Source organism: Callithrix jacchus, chromosome 5 (assembly GCF_049354715.1).
Source record: "Callithrix jacchus isolate 240 chromosome 5, calJac240_pri, whole genome shotgun sequence".
Classification (NCBI taxonomy): Eukaryota; Metazoa; Chordata; class Mammalia; order Primates; family Cebidae; genus Callithrix; species Callithrix jacchus.
The window spans coordinates 121,676,851-121,702,288 of record NC_133506.1 but is presented as its reverse complement, the minus strand read 5'-3'; the positions used below and the strand labels follow the sequence as shown (position 1 = coordinate 121,702,288).

General features: G+C 41.4%; 1 protein-coding gene across 5 annotated transcripts in view; it reads left to right on the top strand.

Moving 5' to 3' along the window:
- Positions 1-25,438, top strand: part of STAT5B (signal transducer and activator of transcription 5B) — a 91,833-nt gene that overhangs the window by 11,134 nt on the left and 55,261 nt on the right. For 4 of the 5 annotated variants that reach the window (XM_035301561.3, XM_035301559.3, XM_078374427.1 and 1 more), the window contains exon 1: positions 774-962. The exons of the other annotated variant lie outside the window; for it this stretch is intronic. The gene's annotated coding sequence lies outside the window, so the exon portion shown is untranslated. Of the gene's footprint in view, positions 1-773; positions 963-25,438 lie in introns of those variants that run through there. 5 annotated transcript variants of the gene reach the window in all.

Sequence of the window (25,438 nt, the reverse complement as noted above, 5' to 3'; positions counted from 1 at the left end):
GGAGAGTGGGTTACTCAGGCTGGCTTCCCACACATCGCAACTCCCTCCCAGTACATGGAAAGGATCTGGGAGACCCTCTTCCCTTGGATCCTAGAGGTGACCCTGCTTATTCTTTCTTCTCAGAAGACAGCGGTCCCTCCCGCAACTCTGAGTAGTGGGAGCCTGCCAGATTTCCCCAGGAAGGGAACTGGCCCCAGGTACCCCGTCCCCCGTAGGTTCACCCTGTAACAGCGGACAGGTGCATTCGGCCTGGGCGAATGTGAACTCCTGCCGTGCCCATGCAGGCGGGGGAAGCCCCAGCTGAGACGCCCTCCTGGGGCAAACTCAGGATAATTATTGATCTGGATTGCTGTGGACTTCTGACCTCGGCCTGGGAGGGAGAGGACCCGGAACACAGGCCTGGGCTCCCAGGGAGGGAGGTGGGCGGACCGCAGAGGGGGCCAATCAACAATACCACGACAGTGCGCCCTTGCCCTGCTAGTGGTGGTCGACCCAACCCAAACAAAGCAGCATGTGCTTCTGGCGCGGGGCCCGCTGGGGCGCCAAGCGGGGAAGACACCCCCACCTCCGCAGAAAGGGGGTGCACGCGGCGCCGACCCCGGTCCCGCCGAGCGCGTCGCCACCCTGGGTGCGCCGAGGGAGGTCCGGTCCCTGCGAGACGGCCGCGGAGCAGGCACTAGGGGCCCAGGGCTGGCGAGCGCGCGTGGGGCGGAACCAGGAAGCGGAGCGCGCGCCGGGCAGCCGGCGGCGCGCGTCTCCGGGCCTCCGCGTGCGAGCGGCGCGCGCGCCCCCGCGGGCCCCGGCGGGAGGAGAGTCCGCGGCCGGAGCCGTCACCCCGGGCGGGGACAACGCAGGCGACTCCTCGCGGCGGCCCGGCCGAGGGAGGGAGCGAGCGAGCGGGCGGGCGGGCGAGCCAGACAGCGGGGCCGGAGCAGCCGCGAACGCCCAAGGGGCCAAGCGAGGTAGGAGCTGCAGGCGAGCCCTGGGCCCGGGGTCGGGGGAGCCAGGCCGAGGAGCCAGCCCGGGTGGGGCCCGCTCTCTAGTCGCCCAGCCGCCCGGCAGTGCCGCGCCGCCGCCATCTCTCCCGGGCCGCGGTGGCTGCGCGCTGGGCAAGGGGCGCGCACGGGGAGAGGGGGTCCGGGCGGGCTGCCGGGGAGGGTGGGAGCGATGCGGGGCGCGCGAGGGGGGCGTGAGGATGCCGAGGCGCTGCGGGGGGCGTGCGCTTTTAAGGTTGTGTGCGCGTGTGCCCGAGTGGGTGTGTGAGGACCCCGCGCCGACCCCTAGGAGCTGAGGGGGCTGCTGTCAGCCGCCTCACACCTTAACGATGCAATTCCGAATAGCCCCAGCCGTCTCCTTGCTTTAACTTCTTTTTTCAAGAGCGGTGCCGGGACTCCCAGGAATGAGATGAACCTGCGGGGGTGCCTGGCGCGGTGGGGGGCGTTAGCAAAGCTTCAAGAAACAGGGCCTTATAAGGAGTCAAGACAACAAATACGAACGTTTCGATACGACTCTGAGGGGGCAGGATCCCCACATAGGGACCCGCGAGGCCTGGGCTTGTGCGTGTGGCCGTGGGGTGCAATGTGCTTTTTCTTTCCAGCCAGGGGTAAAGGGTTAAAAGTGCTCCTGGTGTCGGGGGTAGATATGGAGAGTCGAAGGGGAGTTGTTGTATCATAAAAGCTGGTCTGAGGCTAAAGGAATCTGGCAAGATGGTCAGGGTGATCAAAGAGGAAAGAACTTGAGTGGAGCAAGAGGCGTTTGCAAACACTTGTAGCCAGCAGTGATGGAAAAGGCAAAGAGGAAAAACAAGTGCCAGCTTTTAGGAAGACGGAATTAATGAAAACCACAAGAATTTTAAAGGCTAAAAGAGATACGGATTCTCTGTTTCCCAAAGAGCCAGGGTCAGTTCTTTTCTTCTCGGGCCCTGTGATCCCGCCATACCTTCTATCACATAAATGATTGTGCCAAAAGTGGGTCAAAGAATGTTAGAGCTGGAAAGGAACCCAGCGATGATGCCACATTCTTTTATTGTACAAATGAGGAAACTGAGGCCCAGATAGGTGGAATAAATGTCCTGCTCAGGTGACATGATTGTTGAACGGTCGATTCATGCTCTTCCCAAAGCACCAAGCAGTGTATAGTTCTCCGTCTAGATGCAGTTCCATACATTTTCTCGGCAGTGCCCTCAGGGAATGCCCTTTAAAAGGGCCAGCTTGACACCGAATATCATACTTAGGCTTATGTCATTTTTTTCAGTCTTCAAGTGGTGTTTATGGTCTGCTTGTAGCTTAGGTTTCCAGAGCTGTTGGATAGCCGCCTGGGTCATAATAAGCTTTCAGCTGTTGGGTCTACATTATTTCAAATAATTTTGTTATAATTCGATTAAGATCACAGAACTTTGCCTCTTTCCCCAACATTCTGTTAGTGTCCATTTGCTTAGATTATATTGCGTTATATTAGTTCCCTGTCAGTTCCTAGGTGAGGATGTATTTTATTGAGTGTGCCTTTCATGTTTTAAAATTTCATTTTGTCACACTATAAATATTGGATTGGTACTGATCATTTCAAATGAGGAGAATCTTATTGATTGATTTTATTTTAAGGCTTCGGGTTGTTTGTTTATTCATTTGGGTACCAGTTTCTGTCTCATGGAAGATCACAGCTGTTAGAATGGACAGGGCTAAATGAGAGAAGGAGCTAGTGATTTTAAGAAAAACTTCCTATGTGGAAATTTGTGATATCTGTTACGTTTAATTAAAATAACACCACACCGTGGGTCAGGTAAGTGCATTATCTAGTAGGTGGCTTGTTTTCTACTGTAGCCTCTGGAAGATGAAATTTTAAGCTCCAGGTTGAGACACAGGGCAGGAATGGAGAGACTTTTTTTTTTTTTTTTGTAAAGCAAATCATCAGAAAAAAGAAAATGTTGATTTCTTTCACCAGCAGTTTGGTTATTGCACAACTTGGAGCTAAACTCTGTGCAAAATCTTTGCTGTATACCCAAGTAAATACATTGGCCCATCTTCTCATTAGTTCTCACCTTTTCAGTACTTGTTTTTTTTGCCAACAGGATATTAATATGGATTGTGTTAAGAAATTGAAGGTGGATATGTTTCTTAAGTGTGTACTTCATAATATGTATGATAATAGGAGAAAAATGTGCTATCATCGTTTGGAGTGTTACAACATAAATATTTTGGTCAACACTTCCTATCCTGCTCTGACTTTTCATCTCATCTCCATTTTCTTCCTTTCAGTTGATTGTTTTTATGTCATTTACATATGTAAAAGCCGCATCAAGACTAAAGTTGCCATTTATTACCTTTTGATACTTAGGTCAAGTTTTTTCGTATCATAGTATTGTTAGTATTCAAATCACCGGTAATTTGTGTTAGGCTTATATATTACGAATCCATTGGTTGTGGTTTATTTGGCTTGTTGTTATGTAGGTGACACAGGTAGTCTTATTGTAAAAAGAAATATGTTTTAAGTAGGTAAATAACATGCTCAAGATTAGATACAGGTTGCAGGTGGAATCAAAGGAAGCCTAACTATTTTCCTGCCCTACAAACATGTCTGTATGTCATAAAGTTACTCACAGATTTCTGGACATTCTATCTGTGACACATTTTTTCCCTTTGTATTAAGAGTGTAGATTACCACATTATTCCTACAAAAGGAAGCAAAATAACCCTAGTTTATATGATTTTTCTGGTAATTTGAAACTTAATCTTTTAAAAAGCTCTGTGGCAGTTCCAGGTTGCTGAACTCCAGAAGAATATCCTTTTATTTATTTGCTAAAGTATCAAAATACTTTAACTGTGGCACTTAATAAAAATAATGCTTAAAAGTTAGCACTTCAAATGTGTGGTATTTAAAGGAAAAAAATAAATTCTGAGCTTCGTGAATAGAACTCTTCTAAAATCATTTTTTTCCCCCTGCAATGTTGAAAACACAACAGTTTTATACTTACTTCTGGGAATAAGAAAGTCAAATTTAAACAATGTAGTTTCCATCAATCAGCCAGTTTTTGTACTTAAATTTAAGTTGTAAGCATCATAGTGATAAACATTTTTTAGAAATTGTGTTCACTTTCCAGGAGTGGCCAACTTGAAAATAAAATTAAAAAAAATTATGTTCACTCTTAATTATAATGGCCTTATTTGAAGTAAAATCTTTTTTTTTTTTTTTTAAAGAAAAAGATGGAGTTTCACCATGATGGCCAGGCAGGTCTTGAACTCCTGACCTTAGGTGATCCACCCACCTTGGCCTCCGAAAATGCTAGGATTACAGGCGTGAGCCACCGCGCCTGGCCTGAAGTAAAATCTTGACATTGGATGTTTTTTGTTAATAATGATCCTCTGCTACTGGAGAGCTATGCCAGTTTGGAGAAGATTTTACACATCCAAATCCATACTGTTTAGAAGAGTCATTTACAGGTGTTAGATTTTTAGCGGGTTGAATGAGACCCTCACTTTGAGTGGTTTCAGAGTTTAAATGATGTTTTATTACTTTCGTTAGTTTGGGTCACACCCATGACTTCCTTGGAAGGTATCTTTGAGGTTTGGTTTCCTTTTTTTTTAAATGGTAATATTGGGGTGGGGGTGCTTCCTGTTTGTATTTTCAAAATTAGGTCCACATGTTAACCTTCTTGTAGTGTCACATTTTAATTTTAAATTTATAAAGGCAAACATCAGATGCCATGTGGTTTGTCTGTGACCCGTGGCGCTACTCCATGACAGCTTTACTGAGTGAAGCCTGAATACCCAGTCTGGAAGGCAAGATGTTCTTGTCTTTCCCTAACTCTCTTCAAGGTTTAACAGCCTTGCAAGAAGTTTAGAAGAGCAACGAAAACGCAATTAGCAAAAAAATGGAGGTGCTGCTCTCGTTTCCTCGCAGGTACTTGGAAAATGTGCAGCAGTAAGATAGAGTTGAAACGTTATGTAGAGCCTTGAATGTCGGTGCTTCAAAGAGGAGTTGCCCTAGGTTTACGTGAGAAAGAATCCCATATATTACATGAAGTAGGAATGATAGCCATCTTTCTGGACTAGCCTAAAAGCCATACGCAGTGTCATGAAAAAGAATTAAGAACGAGGAGAAATTTAGCAGAGCTCAGGAGGAATCACCTTCAGCCTTAAAACTTTCCTGACTCTCGCAGATAACTTATAAGTGGTCGGTCACTTTTAGTAAAAACGTTGGAAAATGAGTTAAATGGAACCTTGAGAAATATGTATAGATTGTTTTGATGATTAAAGCAAATGTTCTTTTCCTTGCCTTTAACTTACTTTATTCTAAGCAGTGTAATGACTAAATAGACTCCTAATTGAACCAACATTCAGATGTGTTTCAAGTTTAGGGGGAGTTTACCTCTTCTGACTTTTCATTTAGTAAATGACGTTGCTAAGAGTAGTGTTGCCTGAGCGTAGTGCACAGTTTTGTACAATGCAATTTGCAAATGAAGTTAATGCTTGGAGTATCTTGACTTCCCATTCCTCTGGTGCGCCAATGTTCAAGAAACGAGAAGTTGAGAAGTTGTAATTTGTCACATATAGGATGTTTTCTTCTTTAGGTTTATTCATAATAACAATGTCCATTTTCACATGGATGAGAATGGTGAATGATGAATACCTGCATGGATTGATAAAGAACATTTATCTTCTTTGACTTACTTTTGGAAGCTAGCTTGCAAAACCTACTACAGCATACACTCTTCATATATTCTTCAGTTACCTTTGGCACCCTGAATAACCTTTAAAAAAATTTTTGCACCTTTCTATTATGAAGAGAAAAAGCTTCATATTCTATGCTAGTTTTTTGAGATGCTTGTGCTGACTCATTTTTAAAATTATACTAAGATATAGAGCATAGTTTGAGAGCAGTAATGAGATTCTCAGAAAATATGAAAACTTTCCTTTCTGACTCGTTAGAGAAAGGCTGGGGAAGACGAGGGGAAATACATCAATGAGCCAATCACTTGTTATTTGTTGGGATTAATTTTGTGACTAATATTTTTAATGCCCATCAGGCTAGTAAATGTGAATTTGGCTTTACCCTGTAATGATAACAGGACAAACCCAACAGGTTTCTAATATTGTCTGTTTTCCCCTGGTAGGGGATTTCTTTGCATATGGGAAATCAGGCCAGAGTTGCCAGTAACAGCCACATCCATGATTTATATTAAAAATAACTGTTCATCATTCTGGGCTAGAGCTCTGCTTAATGTGGCTCACCTGGGAAGATGTTCTGATTATGTATCTAATCATTATGATGCCACCTTTCAAGTAGTGAGCAGACAATTAGCAAGTCCTTCAAATTATGTTCAAAACCCAGAGTTTGAGAAAATGTTCCCATGCCTTCAAGTATGAAGATAATAAAAATATGACCTAATGCTTACTGTCCACTGACAGACATTGTTTTCAGCTCTTGCCATGTTTTAACTCGTGATTCTCAGAGGAGTGGGTATGATTCCTAGACGGAAGATGAAGAAATGACCACAGAGAAGTTAAGTAACTTGTCCAAGGTCCCATTGCTAGCTGCATCCCTAACTAGTGTACGGCAAAGGCGAGCCGGCCACTGCCGCTTTGTTATAAGACATTTTCTTTCTTTCAGGCTTCTATTTCTTTATTTGTGTTCCAAAAGGGACTTTTATTGGTTTTTGAATAGAGAATATTTTTATATGTTTAGGATTTTTTTACCGTTGATGAAGATGGTTATAAATATTTTTCCAATTAGAGTATATAATTCTGGTGGAAATTATATTAAAGCAGAGAAAGTCTTAATTTTTATGATAAGTTGTCTTTTGTTCTTCCCCTAGCATTACCATATACATCACAGAAGAAGAGCTATAAGCTGTCTCCTTGGCCTCTGTTTACAAACCAAAGGATGATTCGTGCCAGTGTAGTAGGTTCATGTTGACATACGCGTCTCTACCAAGAACTCAGCCGTGCAATTCATTCTATTTACAGCTTTATTTTGAGGGGATTTCTGGTCCTATTCTTGTTTTATTGAAGCTTTTTAGAGCTATTAGTCATGATTTCTGAGATAGATTTAAGAATTTTACTTATTTGGGCTAATTTATTATCATTATTTATTTATTTATTTTTTAGATGGAGTCTCACTCTGTTGCTCAGGTTGGAGTGCAGTGGTGCAATCTCGGTTCACCGCAACCTCCGCCTCCTGGGTTCAAGTGATTCTCCTGCCTCAGCCTCCCAAGTAGCTGGGATTACAGGTGTGTGCCACCATGCCCAGCTAATTTTTTATCTCTTTAATAGAGACAGGGTTTTGCTATGTTGGCCAGGCTGGTCTCGAACTCCTGACCTTGTGATACGCTCGCTTCAGCCTCCCAAAGTGCTGGATTACAAGGGTGAGCCACTGCACCCAGCTTATTTGGACTAATTTTTAATGCAACTGAACTATTGTGTGTCTAGAGCTCTGCAAAGGCCCTTAAAAAATACTCTCAGAATTTTTTTTTTTCTGTTCATTTATGATGCTTACTTTCTGTCAGCACTTTTCCTTGGGAGTAGATTGTGAAGTTGAGTCTTGGAGACAGAATTCACAACCCTAAAGCATAGTGATTTGACTTTGGGAGATCAAGTCACAGACAAGAAGAACTTCAATACCCGGTGCAGAGAGTATAAACTTGTTCAAATAAACAGAGGATGTTAGCTTCCAGGATTGTTAACTGTCACCTTTGACCAGGGTTGAATTTTCTTTGAATGTTGACAGAAGTTACAATGTCAGTGGAAAAAGCTTAATGTGAGGTATCTATAACTCAGAATTTCCCTATGTTTGTGTCAGTGAGATCCTGCAATTAAAACTGTTTCTTTTTTTTATGTCTGATGAGTTTTAAAAGGCTTCACTGGGGTTTTCCAGCCTTTAGGTGAGAGTAAGTTAAAAAGTTTGTGAAAAACTATTTTTTATTGTCTAAAATTCAGAGCCTAGGCCGGACACGGTGGCTCACGCCTGTAATCCCAGCACTTTGGGAGGCCGAGGCAGGTGGATCACGTGAGGTCAGGAGTTGGAGACCAGCCTGGCCAACATAGGGAAACTCTAGATCTACTAAAAATACAAAAATTAGCTGGGTGTGGTGGTGCACGCCTGTAATCCCAGCTACTTGGGAGGCTGAGGCAGAAGAATCTCTCGAACCTGGGAGGCGGAAGTTGCAGTGGGCTGACATCACACCATCGCACTTCAGCCTGGTCGACAGAGCAAGACTTCGTCTCAAAATAAATAAGTAAGTAAGTAAGTAAGTAAGTAAGTAAATAAATAAATAAAATTCAGACACTGTAGCTAGTGGCAAGCCACTGTTTTTGGAGGAGTGGGATTTTAAAAACTCTAACCTGAAGCTGGGCATGGTGGCTCACGCCTATAAGCCAACACTTTGGAGGCCAAGGTGGGCGGATCATCTGAGGTCGGGAGTTCAAGACCAGCCTGACCGACACGGTGAAACCCCGTCTTTATTTAAAAAAAAATTCTTATTTTAAATAAATTTTAAAAAAAATCTAACCTGGGTTAAATATTAAGCTACATTCATACATGTCATTGTAGCCTTTATAAAAAGAAACTTGAACACTTAATCTCTTAAAGTACTAAAAATTGGAATTCATCAGCTTTGTGATATAGCATTTATTCTACAATATATTAATAGTTTTAAATAGGTAAAATGTTCTGTTAGAAATAATGCTAATTCTATTTTTTTTTTTTGATGTTTCTAAAAATCTTTTGGTGACATTTTAGATTCAGGAAAAGCAGCAAGTTAGAGATCTACAGAAATCTACAGCTCTTTACAAAATGAAACAATCCAGTCCTGTGAATTTATTTTCAGGATTTGAGATCTGTTTCTGATGCTGGGAAGGTGAGACTCCTACCTCATTTCTATAGAAAGTGAGGGAGAGCTATGTATAGTGAGAACTGGATACTAGATTCTTACCCTAAAAGGTAGGGAAGATTTCACATGTAGGGATACAATGTAAATTGTCCCTCTTTTTGTATTTTTCTTTGGTTATTGTTTGTTATGTAACTATAGTCATGTGTGACTTAGTGGTACATGGTGACAAAGTTCTAAGAACTGCCTTAAGCGTTTTTGTCGTTGTGGGACCATCATAGAGGGTACCTACACAAACCTCAATGGCAGACGCTACTCCACAACTGGGCTGTGTGGTAAAGCCTATTGCTCCTAGACTACAAACCTGTATAACATGTTACTGTATTGAATGCTGTAGGCAATTGTAACACAGGGGTAAATTTGTGTAGCTAAACAAATCTAAAGAAGGTACAGTAAAAATATGGCATGAAAGATAAAAAGTGGTAAATCTGTATGAGGTACTTACCATGAAGGGAGCTTGCAGGACTGGAAGTTGCTCTGGGGAACTCAGTGAGTGAATGTGAAGGCCTAGGACATTACTGTAGACTTGATAAATACTGCCTGCTTAGCAGGCTACACTAAGTGTATTTTGAAAATTGTTTCTTTCTTCAATAATAAATTAACATTAGTATATTGTAGTGCTTTTACTTTGTAAATTTTTTACCTTTTTTTTTTTTTTGAGGTGGAGCCTCGCTCCTATCATGCAGGCTGGAATGCAATGGCACAATCTGGGCTCACTGCAACCTCCGCCTCCCAGATTCAATAGATTCTCCTTCCTCAGCCTCTCAAGTAGCTGGGATTATAGGCATGTGCCAACATATCCAGCTTATTTTTTGTGTTTTTAGTAGAGATGGGTTTTCTCCATGTTGACCAGGCTGGTCTCGAACTTCTGATCTCAGGTGATCCATCTGCCTTGGCCTCCCAAAATGCTGGGATTATAGGTGTGAGCCACTGTGCCCGGCCAACTTTTTACTTTTTTACACTTTTAAACTCTTTCGTAATAACACTTAGCTTTAACATAAACGTGTACAACTGTACAACAATATTTTCTTTCTGTATGTTTTTATTCTGTTAGCTTTTCTTTTAAAAATAATTTCAAAACTTTAAAAATGTTTTCTTAAACATGAAGACATAAACACACATTAACCTAGACCTACACAGGGTCAGGGTCATCAATATCACTGTCCTGCACCTCCACATCTTGTCCCACTGAAAGGTCTTCAGGGGCAGTAATGCATATGGAGCCGCCGTCTCTGTGATAAAAATGCCTCCTGAAGGACCTGCCTGAGGCTGTTTTACAGTTACCTTTTTTATATAAGTAGAAGGAGAAGAGTCTAAAATAACAATAAAAAGTATAGTAAATACATAAACCAGTAACATAGGCATTTATTATCACTGTCAAGTATTATGTACTGCACATAATTGTATGTACTAGACTTTCATATGACTGGCAGTGCAGTGGGTTTGTTTACACCAGCATCGCCACAAACATGTGAGTCATGCATTGCATTGCAACATTATGATGGCTACAGCGTCACTAGGGGATAGGAATTTTTCAGCTACATTATCATCTTATGGGACTACAGTCATATATGTGGTCTAGCATTGACTGAAACATCATTGTGTGGTGCCTGACTGCATATATGAAAACCCTGAGTATAGTCATGTTTTACAGATAGTTTCTCTTGCAGTGAGTTTAAGTATCAGGTAAAAATACTAATTTCATTGTAATGTATGTGGAAATTGGCCTTTCTCCTCATGTTGAAGGTATCAAAACAAAATAGAAAATATTTGGCTTCCTGAGTGGCATGGCTGCAATTCACATGCCAAGAGATGATGAAGCAAGATCCCTTGACTTTGCAATACCAGAAAAATGCATATAATTTTTTTATTTTTATTTTTTTGAGACGGAGTTTCGCTGTTGTTACCCAGGCTGGAGTGCAATGGCGCGATCCCGGCTCACCGCAGCCTCTGCCTCCTGAGTTCAGGCAATTCTCCTGCCTCAGCCTCCCGAGTAGCTGGGATTACAGGCACGCACCACCATGCCCAGCTAATTTTTTGTATTTGTAGTAGAGACGGGGTTTCACCATGTTGATCAGGATGGTCTCGATCTCTTGACCTTGTGATCTACCCGCCTCGGCCTCCCAAAGTGCTGGGATTACAGGCTTAAGCCACCGCGCCCGACATGAGTAAATATTCTTAATATATAAATAATCTATATAAATAATAAGAAAAAGATGATTCCCATAATAGAAAATGAACAAAAGAAGTAATACAAATAGCTGATAATCATATAAAACAGTGTTCACTCACACTAGAAATCAAGAAAGCGAATAAAAATGACAGTTCTTTTCAGTTAACAGATTTATGAAGACTAAAAATTTTGAAAAATGAGAGCAGTGTTTCTCGGGAATGTGGGGAACTGGACTTTCATACTCATTGGTTGGAATGAAAATTGGTGCTTTTTTTGGAAGGCAGTTTGATATATGTATTGAGAGCCTTAAAAGAGTGCATACCCTTTGACTTAGTAGTTTCATTTAGATGAATTTTATTCTAGGACATAATCCGAAATACATTTAAAGATTTGTATGAAAGGATATTCCTTGAGGCCAGGCACGGTGGCTCACACCTATAATCCCAGCACTTTGGGAGGCCGAGATGGGTGGATCTTGAGGTCAAGAGATCGAGACCATCCTGGTCAACAAGGTGAAACCCCATCTCTACTAAAAAATACAAAAATTAGCTGGGCATGGTGGTGCGTGCCTGTAGTCCCAGCTACTCGGGAGGCTGAGGCAGGAGAATTGCTTGAACCCAGAAGGCGGAGGTTGCAGTGAGCCAAGATCATGCCATTGCACTCCAGTCTGGGTAACAAGAGCGAAACTTCGTCTCAAAAAAAAAAAAAAAAAAAAGAAAGAAAGGATATTCCTTACAGTGTTATTTAAAATAGCAATAAATTGGAAAAAAATCTTGATGTTTGCATTGGAGGTTTAGTAAACTAAATCATTTGTTACACCTCTGTATAGCTGTCCAATGGAATACTATTCCGCTTTTTAAATTATGTTATAAAACAATATTTAATGACCACAAAATTCACTATATATTACTAAATGAAAAATCAGATTACAAACAATCATATACAATTGTGCCTAGAAGAAAGAATAGGCATTGAAAAAAGATTTCTTCTGGGTCATGGGGTTCCAAGTATGTGTGTGCTTTCTAGTATCTTTCCATTTTTCTATAATAAACAGATTATGGCTGCGTACAGTGGCTCATTCCTATATTTCCAGCACTTTGGAAAGCTGAGGTGGGAGGATCACTTGGGTCCAGGAGTTCAAGATCAGCCTGGGCAACATAGCAAGAGTCCATCTCTACAATAAATTAAAAAATGAGCTGGGCATGGTGGCGCATGCCTGTGGTCTTAGCTACTTGGGAAGATGAGGTGGAGGATCACTTGCACCTCGAACTGGGTGTTCGTGGCTGCAGTGAGCTGTGGTCGAGCTACTACACTGATCCTGGGTAAGAAAGTGAGACCCTGTCTCAAAAACAACAAACAAAAACAAACAAACAAAAAAATATGATAATACAGGGAATCCTTTTGTAATCAGGAAAATAGTTGTCTTTAAAATGGCTTTGTATTTTGAGTTACCTTAGAATGCGGAATTTGTTTTTTATTTTCAGTGTTTTCTTTTTAGAAGCAGAAAAAGAAGTTTCTGATGTTTTTGTTAAATATTTGGTATAGTGTCCTATTCTTTGACATCATTTGTGGAACTATATTAAAATAATCATAATTCCATTTAACATTTTTAGAGTTAAAATAATTTGAACTTTAGGACCGAGTTATTTCCTATGCTTGGTGGTAGCCTCTATATTTTTACACAGAAGCTTATGGAGAATTACATATACATATTTTTTTGAGGCAGAGTTTCACTCTTGTTGCCCAGGCTGGAGTGCAATGGCACGATCTTGGCTCATCGCAACCTCCAGCTACTGGGTCGGAGCGATTCTCCTACCTCAGCCTCTCTCATAGCTGGGATTACAGGCATGCGCCACCACGCCTGACTAATTTTTTGTACTTTTAGTAGAGATGGGGTTTCTCCATGTTGGTCAGACTGCTCTTGAACTCCCGATGTCAGGTGATCCACCCACCTTGGCCTCTCAAAGTGCTGGGATCACAGGCATGAGCCACCAAGTCCGGCCTGGGTTTATTTTTTTTTATAATTCCATTAGTCACACTTAATGACTTCTCTAAATGTTTATTATGGTACTCATTTGGGAATATCTGGTAAAGGAAATCTCTAGTGAAAGATATTTTCTCTTGGGTATAAGTCATTGCTAATACCCAAGCTTTATGTTTTGCCTTAATTAAATTCACATTAAATTGTTTCTTTGGAACTAGAATTACTGTTTAAAAGCATTTTCCTGCATGGACAATATGCAAGACCCTATCTCTACAAAAAATAAAAATATTAGCATGGGGTGCTGGTGTACACCTATAGTCCCAGCTGCTCAGGAGGTTGAGGTTGTAGGATTGTTTGAGCCTGGGAGGTGGAGGCTGCAGTGAGCTGTGATTGCTCCCCTGTACTCTATCCTGGGTAACAGAGCAAGACTCTGTCTCAAAAGAAAAAAAAAAGAATTGTAACACTTTAAGGAGTTTAAAGAAGAGGAATGAAAGTAAATTTCAAAAGAATTTTTTTAAAATTACAACCTTAAAAAATATAAAAATTTGAACCCAGCAGACTTACTTATTTCATGTAAAATTTAATTAAGTAAAAATCTATTTTGGGCCAGACAAGATGGCTCATACCTATAATCCTAGCACTTTGGGAAGGCTGAGGGGGAAGGATTGCTTGAGGCCAGGTGTTCGAGACCAGCCTGGCCAACATAGTGAGATCCCACTCTTTTTATATTTTTAAAAAATCTGGCTAGCACGGTGGCTCACGCCTTTAATTTCGGCACTTTGGAAGGCTGAGGTTGGCTGATGGCTTGAGTCCAGGGGTTCAGAAGTGGCCTGGGCAACATGGTTAACCCTTGTCTCTACAAAAATACAAAAATTAGCCGGACATGGTGGTGCGAGCCTGTAGTCCCAGCTGCTTGGGAACCTGAGGTGGGAGGATGGCAAGAGCCCAGGAGGCACAGGTTACAGTGAGCTGAGATTGTGCCACTACATTCCAGCCTGGGTGACAGAGTTAGAGACCCTGTCTCAAAAATCAATCAATCAATAAATAATAAAAAATCTATCTTAACTTGGATTGTGCCTTGTAATTTATTGTAGTGAAATTGCTATAACAGAATTTTATTTTAAGGCAGTTTGGGGAATACTGAAACATTTTTAAAAATCACATAGTACCTTTTAGTGTTTTTAAAACCTAAATCCATAAAGTAGTTAATTAAAATGCATTAAGTAAATAAGTATTTTTTTGTATTAAAGGTAAAACTATAAACATGTATTGCTCAGTATGCCTACATAAATAAATCATTCTCTTTGACTTTTTGGTTCTTTTTTGCTTATCACCTCTTATCTCCTCTGTTTCCTAAAAACGTGATAATCTCATTTAATTCAAAATTATGTTTTCTGGCAGGACATGGTGGCTTAAGCCTGTAATCCCAGCACTTTGGGAGGATGAGGCAGGCAGATCACTTGAGTCGGGAGTTTTCAGGACCAGCTTGGTCAACTTGGTGAAACTCTGTCTCTACTAAAAATACAAAAATTAGCTGGGCATGGTGGCAGGCACTTGTACTCTCAGCTACTTGGGAGGCTGAGGCAGGAGAATTGCTTGAACCCTGGAGATGGAGGTTGCAGTGAGCCTAGATTGCACCTCTCCACTTCAGCCTGGGTGACAGAGTAAGACTCTGTCTCAAAAAAAAAAAAAAAGAAAAGAAAAAAATGTATTTTCCTTTCAGTTCATTTATAGTTGCTGGTTTTCTCTGTAATCTGTTTTACCGATAAAATATCATGACCAGTTAGAGTACTCTTTTTTTCTCTTATGTATCTGAGTCATTCTCACCAAACCGTGAAGTATTTAAAAAATCATGTAACTTTGGGGCCTCATATTTGGCACCATATATTTTATAATATGTCATCAGTAAGTTACGAAACATAGTTTAAAAATTAATATGTAAAATGACTTATTGCTTCATTTAAAACTAGTTACTTGATCATCTTCTAGTATTTTATCATTTTGAACACTTGGAGAGTATCATGAAGATAAGTCTTTTTTTCTTTTTTCAAGTCCATAAATCTTAAGGTTATTTCCATTAAAGAAACGCGAATGTATGTAAGATTGAAAAGACTTGAAAAAAAATTTCTTTTGGCTGGGCATGGTGGCTCGTGCCTGTAATCCTAGCACTTTGGGAGACCGAAGTGGAAGGGTGGCTTGAGCCCAGGAGTTCAAGGCAAGCCTTGGAAACAAATCAAGACCTCATCTCTATTAGTAATAAATAAATTTTAAAAATTACTTCTTTTTTTTTTTTAGACGGAGTTTCACTCTTGTTACCCAGGCTGGAGTGCAATGGTGTGATCTCGGCTCACCACAACCTCCACCTCCTGTGTTCAGGCAATTCTGCCTCAGCCTCCCGAGTAGCTGGGACTACAGGCGCGCACCACCATGCCCAGTTAATTTTTGTATTTTTAGTAGAGACGGGGTTTCACCATGTTGACCAGGATTGTCTCGATCTCTTGACCTCATGATCCACCAGCCTCGGCCTCCCAAAGTGCTGGGATTATAGGTGTGAGCCACCGTGCCAGGCTGCTTTTTGTATCTTAGCTGCTGGAGGGACCTTTGGGATAGTGTATATGCCAGTATGTTTCAAAATTACTTCAAAATGAGTAAAGAAATTTATCCCAAAATTGTATGGTAATTGGGCTACCAGTCAAGATAAGAGTAAGTACTAAGTAAATATTTGTTGACTAGTGAATGAATGGCTGTACAATCACATAATGGGTTTTTTTTTTTTTTTTTGAGATGGTGTTTTATTCTGTCACCCAAGCTGGAGTGCAATGGTGCGATCTCAGCTCGCTGCAAGCTCTGCCTCCAGGTTCAAGCTATTCTCCTGCCTCAGCTTCCCAAGTAACTGGGATTACAGGCATGTGCCACCACGCCCAGCTAATTTTGTATTTTTAGTAGAGACAGGGTTTCACCATGTTGGTCAGGCTGGTCTCAAACTCCTGCCCTCAGGGGACCCGCCTGCCTCAGCCTCCCAAAGTGCTGGGATTACAGGTGTGAGCCACCTGTAATTAAAGCCGTTAGGCAACAATTTGCTCTATTAAACTATATATATCTAGTGGTTCCTAACTGTTTGGGGATCAGGACTGATAAAATCATTGGGTCTCTTCCTGGTAAAATATACATACACATACAGTTTTGCATACATTTTAAGGAATTAATGGACTTAAGATCCCCTACTCTGAGTGACCGGCTGTTCCTGAACAAAAGTAATCGAGGTGAGGGAATATGGAGAAGAGATAACAAATAATCCAAATTTATGGTTAAAACAAACCTCTAGCCTGATCTTGTTTGGGAGCTTGTTTTTCTGGGATCTCAATAAATATCAATCTACTTCAACATTTTTAAAGTCTGTGTCCCATTGTACAGCCCTCCCAAAATTATAATCATTCATATCTATTAATAGATATTTAGGTTATTTCCAGTTATGTTTTGTTTTTTTTTGAGGCGGAGTTTTGCTTTTGTTGCCCAGGCTGGAGTGCAATGGCACCATGTCAGCTCACCGCAACCTCTGCCTCCCAGGTTCAAGTGATTTTCCTGACCTGGCCTCCAGGTAATCCCAGTCAGTAGCTGGGATTACAGGCATGTACCACCACACCTGGCTAATTTTGTATTTTTAGTAGAGATGGTGTTTCTCTATGTTGGTCAGGCTTGTCCAGTTTTTTTACTTTTATAAACAACACTGCAAATTCTTAGATGGCGTAGATTTTTTCACATTTATGGGACCATCTTCTGTACATTCTAGAATTGTAATAGATTTTTTCACATTTATGGGACCATCTTCTGTACATTCTAGAATTGTAATTGCTGAGTCATTTGCATAAATAGTGCCAATCTGCCCTCCAAAAAGATGAACCTGCCTGCTCACCAATAAACAGTGCATGAAGGTGATGGCGATTTCCCCACATCCTCCGTAATCGAGTATTGGCAGCCGTTTCATCTTTGCCAGTCTCTCGTATTTGTTTGCATTTCTTTGATTTCTATCAAGATGAGACATTGCTTTCATATGTTTATTGGCCATTTTGTTTCTTTTCGATATGCCTTTTTATTTCATTAGTTTGCTTTTGTATTACAGGTGTTTGAGTCTTCCCAAAGCTCTTTTGCCTAACATATTAGAAATGATTTTCTGCCATTTTTATTTTTTGGCTTATAAGTTTATATAGTATTTCACATTTTTGTATAGCAAAATGTTGAAATTTTTTTTTTTTTTTTTGAGGCAGAGTTTTGCTATTGTTACCCAGACTGGAGTGCAATGGCATGATCTCGGCTCACCGCAACCTCCGCCTCCTGGGTTCAGGCAGTTCTCCTGCCTCAGCCTCCCGAGTAGCTGGCACTACAGGCACACACCACCATGCCCAGCTAATTTTTGTATTTTTAGGAGAGACGGGGTTTCACCTTGTTGACCAGGAAGCTTTTAAAAAAAAAAAAAAAATATATATATATATATATATATATTTTATAAAGATGGGGTGTCACCATGTTGGCCTGGCTGGTCTCGAACTCCTGACCTCAGGTGATCCACACATCTCAGCCTCCCAAAGTGCTGGGATTACAGGTGTGAGCCAGTGCACCCGGCCAAAATGTTGAACTTTTATGTAGTCTTTTCTGGTCTAGTGATCAAGACATGCCTAGGAAAACCACCCCAATGGATGTGAGTCCCAATTGTAATTTTCTTAGTCTGTATCACAATAAAAAGTAAAAATAACAAATAAAATTAATTTTAACAATATATTTAATATATTAAAAACTATCATTTCAACATGTGATTAATATAAAAATTATTGATTAATGTGGTATATTGAGCCAATTTGGCAAGCCAAGGCAGGAGGATCACTTGAGTCCAGGAGTTCAAGACCAGCCTGGGCAACATAGTGAGATTCAGTCACTAGCAAAAAAAAAAAAAATTAGCTGGGCATTTGTGACGTGCACCTGTAGTCCCAGCCACTCAGGAGACCAAGGTGGGAGGATCACTTGAGCCCAAGAAGTTAAGGCTGCAGTGAGCCGTGTTCATGCCACTGCATTCCAGCCTGGGCAACAGAATGAGACCTTGTCTCAAAAATAAATAAATAAACCCCACAAAAACACAGATATTTTACATTCCTTTTTTTTGTACAAATCCTTCAAAATCTGGTGTGTATTTTGCACTTAGAAAGTCTCTCAATTTAGCCATCAAATTTTCACCAGAAATGCATGAACTGCGTTGAGATTTTATAAAACTTTTAGTTGATAAAGTTGATTCGTATACTCAAGTTGTTCCAAACATACTGAAGGGTTTTCCAAGTATTAAGTTGAAGACCAGTTTCTAGGTTTACATTTAAGTTAATTAAAGTAACAACATTTGCAGCTGAGTTCCCCAGTCCCACTAGCTACATTTCAAGTGCTTAGGTGGCACATGCTGCTAGCGGCTATGGTGGCAGTGTGGTTACAGGCCTTCTGACGAAAGGAAGTGAAATATAGGCTGTCTCCTGCTTTATAACATCTGGCTTACAATCTGCAAATACAAATAGCGTCGCTTGATGCAGCAAACCACCATGGCACGTTTACCTATGTAACAAACCTGCACATCCTGCACATGTATCCTGGAACTTAATAAAACAAAACAGGCCTAGCACAGTGGCTCATGCCTGTAATCCTAGCACTTTAGGAGGCCGAGGCAGGCGGATCATGAGGTCAAGAGATCGAGACCATCCTGGTCCACATGATGAAACCCCATCTCTACTAAAAATACAAAAATTATCTGGGCATGCGTGCCCATAGTCCCAGGTACTCAGGAAGCTGATGCAGGAAAATTGCTTGAACCCGGGAGGCGGAGGTTGCAGTGAGTTGAGATCACGCCACTACACTCTAGCCTGGGCAACAGAGTGAGACTCGCATCTCAGAAAAAATAGGGTGTCTCTTGCCCTGTGGAAACTTGAAGCCACTGCTCTGTAGGGAACAAAAGTGTCTCTTACCCAAAGAAAGTGATGCCCTTGAAGCTTCCTACCAGACCCCCACCCCCGAGACACACCCAGATATCCACAGATACACCCTCTTGTTTGAAAACTGCTGCACCCTTGCATGGCTGAAGCATTACACATGTCCTTGGAGCTCCTGCTTTCAGAGGACCTCTCATTTCTTGGGAGTAGAACAGTCCTCTCTGGCCAGGTGCTCATGCCTGTGATCCCAACACTTTGGGAGGCCACGGTGGGATTGCTTGAGCCCAGGAGTTTCAGGTCAGCCTGGGCAACGTAGTGAGATTCCATCTCTGAAAAAAAAATCTAAATAAAAATAAACAGCCCATAATGTGGCATGTTCTGGGGTGGTATTAAAAAATAATAAATAAATAAACAGCCCACCCTATTTTAGATATACCTCAACTGTGAAATCACTTTTAGGCAGGGTATTTTGCTGTTTTTGTTTTGTTTCAGAGTGTTGTTTTACTTCATTTTTGAAACTGAGTTTGTCTAGAAAAGAATCATACTCACCTTTTGGTCTTAGCGACTCTTCATGTTTATGAAATACATCAAGTTGATGCCTAAAATTGGAGCTCTACTTACAGATGAAATTTTTCCTTTCAAAATAAATTCCCCCACCCCCCACCCCTGTGGCAGTGTTGCTATAGTCTTAGGAGACACCTAAGAGAGGGGAGTAATTATTAGTTCCCTTTAGGTGAGGTCGTAGCTTCCCTAAACTGCCAGGTTACCACCATGACTGGTAACTCCACCATGTGAGGAATACTGAACAAATGGAGCTTTGGAAGGGAGACAGGTAGAGAGATCCTGGTATCTAGGTAGAAGCCCACTACCTACTTAGTTTGTCTTAATTTAATGGTTTTTTTTTTTTTCTTTTTTTTTGAGACAGAGTCTCCTTCTGTCACCCAGGCTGGAGTGCAGTGGCATGATGTTGGATCACCACATCATTCATCTCCCAGGTTCAAGAGATTCTCATGCCTCAGCCTCCCAAATAGCTGGGATTACAGGCTATTTGGGAAATATCATTTGGGTGTGCCACCACACCTAGCTGATGTTTGCATTTTTAGTAGAGATGGGGTTTCGCCATGTTGTCAGGCTGGTCTCAAACTCCTGACCTCAGGTGATCCGCCCGCCTCGGCCTCCCACAGTGCTGGGATTATAGGCATGAGCCACCACGCCCAGCTAACCTTTTAACATTAAATAAACCATTCAATAACTTTTACTAATGGGTGGACTTCAGGGACCCCTTTTATTTTACTGTAGGTAAAAAGTAGGTTCATTATAACATTGAATACATCCTGATGTAGTTTACTGAATGTAAATTATTCCTCAATAAATTTGAGGATAATTTCCATAAAGGGAAACAAATTCCTTTCTTCCAAATATACTATGACAGCCTATTTTGAAATATTTAAAATATGTCCTTAAATACGAAAATTAAAGAGCAGACACGAAGTTGTTCTGCTTCAAGGAGTCATTCTTTTGATTTAAAATTCATTATAATTTCCTGGTTCCCTAGTGGTTAGGATTCAGCACTTCTAAAATTCATTATGTTGATTCTACAAAAGTATATTGTGCTGAATTGAGACACACACGGGCATTTTTAAGTGTTTCAAAATATTTTTGCTATACCTAGGTTTTCACTGTGATGGCATTTGTTGTTTTAGTAGAATTTGACCTATATTTTATTCTGTGGGAAAAAGAAGAAAGTAAACATTGGCTAGCCTGTACTGCTATTTGTTTGTGGTCCCATTGTGAATTTTTAACTCCATGCTCTATATTTTTAGTGCTTTTTGAAGGTTGAATCTGCAAATCATCTTTGAAAGATAAAGGATTTGATTTGATTGTGGCAAGCATGAAAGTTATCCTCTAAATAAAACTGTATGTCCTGAGCCAAAGCTGGAATAGTGCCACACTTAAGTGATCTTAACTGTGGAATCCTTGATTGCACCCGATTTGTTTTGCACATACAATAGCTCCGTAAAGATGATCAGCTTTCCGCAGAGATGAACAGATGTTCTGGTTTTATCAGAAATTGCTTTTGCATCACCAAGACTTCACAAAAGCCAATAATCCCCCTGTTAGTCTGATGTTGTGGAGATGCTTTTAAAACTTCTCTCTAAATACTGGTTTGAAGGCACAGACTTTGTCATTGATCTGTGAGATTCAATTGTCAGGTGGTATCTGTTTCCCCCCAACAGCAATAAAGAAAAGAAGATTAAAAACAAAAACTAGAAAGTATAGTAGGGGCGCAATTATTTATTTATACTTTAAGGTATTTGGCTGGGCGCGGTGGCTCACATCTGTAATCCCAGCACTTTGGGAGGCAGAGGCAGAGGCAGAGGTGGGAGGATCACGAGGTCAAGAGATCGAGACCATCCTGGTCAACATAGTGAAACCCCATCTCTACTAAAAATACAAAAAATTAGCTGGGCATGGTGGCGTGTGCCTGTAATCCCAGCTACTCAGGAGGCTGAGGCAGGAGAACTGCCTGAACCCAGGAGGCGGAGGTTGCGGTGAGCCAAGATCACGCCATTGTACTCCAGCCTGGGTAACAAGAGCAAAACTCCGTCTCAAAATAAATAAATAATAAAATAGAACAGTTATTACAATGTACTGTGATAAAAGGTATGTGAACGTAGTCTTTTAAAATACTGCATCTTACTGTGCTGGACTGTGCTTAGCAGAAAGCATAGAAAACAATCTCAGATAAGGAAAGACTACTGTATTCCCTTTTATCTCAATATAGCAGCTGTATCCAGAGAGCTTCAACCCTCACAAGGACTGAAAGTGTGCTCTTTACTGTGGAAGAAAGAAAAGACGGGCTGGGCGCAGTGGCTCATGCCTGTAATCCCTGCACTTTGGGAGCCTGAGGCAGTAAGATCACTTGAGCCCAGGAGTTAGAGACCAGCCTGGGCCATAGAGTAAGACCCTGTCTCAAAAAAAAAGGCTGAGGTTGAGGCGCCAGGGGAGAAAAGAGGGGGCAGCAAATATCTTGTTTCTTTTGGATTACAGAATTAAAGATGGAAAAAATGTGAGTTTATTAGGTAAAAACTGGCTTTTTACCCCCATTGTAAAGATTATGGATATATATATCATAAAATTTACCATTTTTAACCTTTTTTGAGACAGTGTCACCCAGGCTGGAGTGCAGTGTCATTATCTCAGCTCATTGCAACCTCTGCCTCCTGGGTTCAAGCGATTCTGGGATTACAGGTACGTGCCACCATGCCTGGCTAATTTTCGTATATTTAGTAGAGGTGGGGTTCACCATGTTGACCAGGCTGGTCTGGAATTTCTGACCTCAGGTGAACTGCCCACGTTGGCCTCCCAAAGTGCTGGGATTACAGGCGCACCAGGCCATTTTAACCATTTTAAAGTACAGTTTAGTGGCATTAAGCACATTCACATTGTTGGGCAACCATCAGCACCCGATCCATCTCCAGAATTTTTTCATCATCCTAAACTAAAATTCTGTATTCATTAAACAGTAATGAGAAGGCCGGGTGTGGTGGCTCATGCTTGTAATCTCAGCACTCTGGGAGGCTGAGGCAGGTGGATCATGAGGTCAGGAGTTCGAGACCAGCCTGGCCAACATGGTGAAACCCCATGTCTACTAAAAATACAAAAATTAGCTGGGCATGGTGGTGGGCACCTGTAATCCGAGCAACTAGGGAGGCTGAGGCAGAAGAATCACTTGAATCTGGGAGGCAGAAGTTGCAGTGAGCGAAGCTCATGCCACTGTACTCCAGCCTGGGTGACAGAGCTAGACTCTGTCTCAAAAATAAAAAAATGAAATTTAAAAATAAATAAAATAAACAATAATGAGAAGAAAACTCTCCATTTACCCGTCCCTGAAGGCCCTGACAGCCGCCATTCATTCTTTCTGTTTCTAGAGTTTGACTACCCGAGGCATCTCATGTAAGTGGAATCATACACTATCTGCCCCTTTGTGTTTATTTTTTTTTTCAACATGATCCTTTTGCTTGGAGACTTCACAGTCGTTTTTGCTTTGTACCTGGACCTGGCCAGTGATGCATATGCAATGAGTATGCAAAGACAAGTTAATTCCGCAGTTTGTTGCATACCACTGGGTGGTTATTAAAGCTTTGAAAATGTGATTCCTCATCTGTATGTCTGTAGGCTTATCTACTCCAAGTCCTGCTGATAAAGCTGCACTGACAGTAATAGCAAAGATTAGTCTCTCTCCATGTTTCATAAAACAAATTGTTCTTCTTCTAGCCTGATTAGGAACTGCAAAATTACAGGTACATTGTTGTAATTATTTATATAGGCAATGAAACACACCCTCCACAGGGGACCTCGGCTTCGAGGGAGGTTCTGATTGTAGTGTCATTAAGAAATGACAGTTGAGAAACTCATTTCTTTTTTATTTCCTATTCTCATTACATATTCCTTTCTCCCTACTTTTCCTTCCCTTCCCTTCCAGCTTGTCCCTCCCTCCCTCTCTTTCTTACTTATTTTTCTTTTGCATTCTTATTTTTCTGAGTAGTTGCTAAAGAGACAACCTGATCTTAGGAGTCCAAATATAGGTGAAATAGTCATAGCTCTCTAGCAGTTCACCTGGAGGGAGAGAGAAAAAGAGAGTAAGAGAACCAAAATGAAGGGGGAAATATCCTTTTTTTTTTTTTTTGAGATGGAGTCTTGCTCTGTTACCCGGCTGGAGTGCAGTGACGTGATCTTGGCTCACTGCAACCTCCGCCTCCTGGATTCAAGCAATTCTCCTGCCTCAGCCTCCAGAGTAGCTGGGACTATAGGTGTGTGCCACTACCCCCAGCTAATTTTTGTATTTTTAGTGGAGATGGGGTTTTACCATGTTGGTCAAGATGGTCTTGGTCTCTTGACCTTAAGATCTGCCCGCCTCGGCCTCCCAAAGTGCTGGGATTACAGGCATGAGCCACCGCGCTCGGCCCTTACTTTTTTTTTTAAGGACAGAAACTAACTTGTTGAGGAAAAAGAGAAATATATTGGGAGTTCTGATTGGTAGGAACAAAGAGAAAGAGGAGAGCTTTGAAGAATGATTTGAAAAGTAATCTCTGGAATTTAGCTTTAAAGCAGGATCTTGGGCTGTAGACTACTTTGTTATTATTATTTTTTTCTTTTTAATGTTAGTGTCAACATTCAGATATTATTATTATTTTTTAAGAGACAGAGTACAGTATGCGATCATGGCTGACTGTAGCCTCAAACTCCTGAGCTCAAGCCATCCTCCTTCCTCAGCCTCCTGAGTAGCTAGGACTGCAGGTACATACCACCATGCCTGGCTAATTATTTTATTTATTTATTTATTTAGAGACAGAGTTTCGCTCTTGTTACCCAGGATGGAGTGCAATGGCACGATCTCTGCCTCCTGGGTTCAGGCAATTCTCCTGCCTCAGCCTCCTGAGTAGCTGGGACTACAGGTGCTGGCCACCATGCCCAGCTAATTTTTGTATTTTTAGTAGAGACGGGGTTTCACCATGTTGACCAGGATGGTCTCGATCTCTTGACCTCGTGATCCACCCACCTTGGCCTCCCAAAGTGCTGGGATTACAGGCTTGAGCCACCACGCCCGGCCTAATTATTTTATTTTTATCTTGTAGAGACAAAGTCTCCTTGTGTTGCCTAGGCTGGTCTTGAACTCCTGGCCTCAAGTGATCCTCCTGCCTCAGCCTCTCAAAGTGCTGGGATGTTGTGGATTCCTTTAGAGCCTCTTGAAATAGAGCTAGTAAAGTGATTTTCTACCACTGTATCTTTGCTCATTTACATTGGGCAGATCACTTCTGCTTGACCTCATAGTTTCAGCCTGTGACATGAAGTGTCAACAGGTAGATTTGGAACCATCAGTTTAGGCTGAAGCCCATAGAATATGAAAGGTATTTTTAAAATTTATTTTTATGATGTCTACAAATGCAAGTGTTAAAGTGCCAGAGACAGAAGTATTGACAACGAGAAATTATCCAAAACTAGGCCAGGTGCGGTGGCTCATGCTTGTAATCCCAGCACTTTGGGAGGCAAAGGTAGGAGAATCACTTGAGGCCAGGAGTCAGAGGCTGCAGTGAGTTCTATTCATGCCACTGCTCTCCAGTCTGAGCCACAGAACAAGACTCTGTTTCCAAAAATAATAATCATCATCCAAAACCAAGATTGGCTCCTGTTGGAGAGGTGGATATGGTTGTGATAGAATTTAGCAACACCAGTAACTTGCTATTTCTGACTTTTGGATGTTAGGAGACTCTTTCAGTCCTTCCTGTTTAAATACGAATAGACATGTATTGCCATTATTCCCCTGCCCCTACTTCTCCCAAATTTGGATTGCTAGTATTTATGTAAGTTTACTAGTGACAAATAGTTTTTGCATTTCCCATTTCTTGTCATAGGGCCCTCGTTCAGTTCAATATGCT